General features: G+C 49.5%; 1 pseudogene; it reads left to right on the plus strand.

Moving 5' to 3' along the window:
* The first annotated feature begins 450 nt into the window (after window positions 1-450).
* Window positions 451-2,489, plus strand: LOC100909188 (SCAN domain-containing protein 3-like; annotated as a pseudogene).
* Window positions 2,490-2,819: the final 330 nt, after the last annotated feature.

Raw genomic sequence — 2,819 nt, forward strand, 5'->3', positions numbered from 1 at the left:
AAATGGGGGTCCGCGGACCACTGGTGGTCCGCGACCTATATTTTGGTGGTCCGCGGAGCATTCTGTCCAGTTTACACCAGAGGGAGCTTATCTGACACGAGCACAGCCCATGACTTTCGCGGCGGAATCTGCACAGCCCTATGTGCGTCAGTCATGAGACGGCCGCGCGTGCTGCTGAAGGCGCATTGGATACGAGACGTGATTGTGTATGTACCTGTGCTCTGCGTGTCGAAGTTTCACACACCACACGCCGAGCGAGCAGATGATTCCGTCTCGATTTGGAACGTCCGTTCCTAAATATTTGTGCTTGGGTATCGCGCACATGGGTTCAGTCGAATGTGTACGCGCCGCGGACTGTTCGATCGAGAGTGAGCTCGAGCCTGGCTTCTAGCCTTGTTTCCGGAAGGCGTCACCCAAGTTCATTGAAGAATCCCCAGCAGTTTCCTCGGAATGGGCGGGAAGAGTCAGGCCAGAATCCAGAGCTTCTTCAGGAAGCGAAAACACGTTTCCGCGGACGCCGATGACAACCCATCTTTTGGAGAGCTAGCCACTGAAGGGGAAGTACGATATCCTGTTATTGACTTGGAGGAAGAGGCCATGCCGTTAATTGAGTCGGAGATACAGATATCTGGGACCTCGAACTTCTCTCCGGTCAGGATAGGTGGCAGAATAGCGGCATCGGGGAGGCCGAAAAAGCAGTACAAACGCACGCGGAAGTACGATGCGAGCTATCTCAGATTCGGATTCATTCAAGAGCCCGGTAGCGAATTCGAGCCTAGGCCGCTGTGCATTGTTTGTTCGGAGTGCCTATCGAATGAAGGAATGAAGCCGTCCAAACTTCAGAGGCACCGAGATTTGAAACATCCCGATCTGGCTTGCAAACCGTTGGAGTACTTTCAGAGAATGCGAGACGAACTCAAGCAGCAACAGAATTCAATGAGAAATATGACCCTTGGTGACAATAACTCCCAGATGAGAGCCTCGTATCTGATATCGCTCGAAATCGCGAAGAACAAGAAAGCATACGTCATCGGCGAGGAATTGATAAAACCATGCATCCTACTGGCGAGTCAGGAGGTGATCGGACACGACGCTTACCAGAAACTCAGAGGTATCTCCCTGTCGCGCAACACGGTGAAACGGAGAATCGAGCACATGGCCGATAACATCCAAGATCAAATTATCGATTTGGTCAAGAAGTCGACATTCTACTCGATCCAGATCGACGAGTCAAACAGATCTGACGAATAAAGCCGTATTGGTCTGTTTCGTCAAGGTCGAACACGACGGAGAACTCTTGGAGGAACTTCTCTGCTCTGTGGAACTGCCGGGTCGGACAACTGGCTCCGAAATATTCCGAGTCCTTGACGGCTTTTTCGAAGATCATAGCATACCGTGGAAGAACTGCATTGGGGTATGCACGGACGGAGCCGCTAATATGACAGGACGTCTGATGGGTTTCACAGCAAGAGTCAAGAAGGTCGGACACCCCAACTTGCTGAGCACCCATTGCATCATACATAGGGAACAACTGGTTGCGAAACGACTCTCTCCACAATTGCACAGCGTTTTGTCTGATGTGGTCCGCATTGTGAACGAGATTCGTTGCAAACCATTGAATTCGCGTATCTTCGAAGCTCTCTGTGAGGAAATGGGTTCTCAGTTTTCCCATCTCCTCTTGCATGCAGAAGTCAGGTGGTTGTCTCGTGGGAGAGTTCTCAATCGACTTCTTTCTTTGTTGCAAGAAGTTAAGGTATTTTTCCAGCAGCAGAACAATTCGACGTTCCTTGCTATCATGTCCGATGTAGATTGGAAAGCCAAACTATCATACTTGGCCGATATTTTCTCTCATTTGAATGAGCTGAATTTATCCTTACAAGGGAAGCATTGCGATATGTTCACGCTGCGAGCGAAGATTGACGGCTTCCGTAAAAAACTAGTTCTTTGGCACGCCGCAGTCTCAGAGAAAGATTTTCCGATGTTTCCTAATTTCGATGAGTTCTCGAAGCAGAATCACCTCAGCGAGGGAGTGGTCGTAATCGTCCGGGAGCATTTACAAACCCTCATGGATTTGTTCGGTAAATACTACCCGGAGCAAGAAGATCCCAGAAATGGCAGTCTCTGGATTCTGGATCCGTTCACCGCGAAAATTGACGACACGAATTTGTGCATGAAAGGGAAAGAAAGACTTGCTGGATCTCGCTTCAGATGCGAGCCTGCAGATGAAGTTCCACGCTTCGTTGTCGAGAGCTCATTTTTGGCTCGGAGTTGGACAAGAATACCCGATGCTGAGCGCGGAAGCGATGAAGATTTTGGTGCAATTCTCCACAACTTACCTCTGCGAGAAAACGTTTTCATCTGTCACTGCCATCAAGACTAGATATCGGACTTCCCTCGAGATGCACGCGGAACTTCGACTAGGAGTTACGAATCTAGCGCCTCAGATCGACGCGATCTTGTCGTCGAAGCAAGCACAGGTATCGCACTAATTCTATTTATACACGTTAACGTAGGTTGCGTGAACGTTCTTAATTGTTTTCGAACTCGGAGTCCATGGAGATTGTGAAAACTCCTGCGCAGCTCCTCTTTGCTATCTCTATCATGCTTGTATTTCGAAGAGGTGAAATATCTGGTGCTATGAAGATAAATTAAGTGCATTCTTGATGTATTCTGGCCCCCTTCTTCTCGCGTTCTGATTTTAAAACGGGTGACCTAAATTTTGGTGGTCCGCGGGGTCCGTCGCCATGACTTTGGTGGTCCGCGGGACGAAAAAGGTTGGCCACCCCTGGCTTAGAGAACCGATTCCGGGGTTCACCCCA

The sequence above is a fragment of the Galendromus occidentalis genome, unplaced genomic scaffold, assembly GCF_000255335.2.
Source record: "Galendromus occidentalis unplaced genomic scaffold, Mocc_1.1 scf7180000075432, whole genome shotgun sequence".
In the NCBI taxonomy this organism is placed as follows: domain Eukaryota; kingdom Metazoa; phylum Arthropoda; class Arachnida; order Mesostigmata; family Phytoseiidae; genus Galendromus; species Galendromus occidentalis.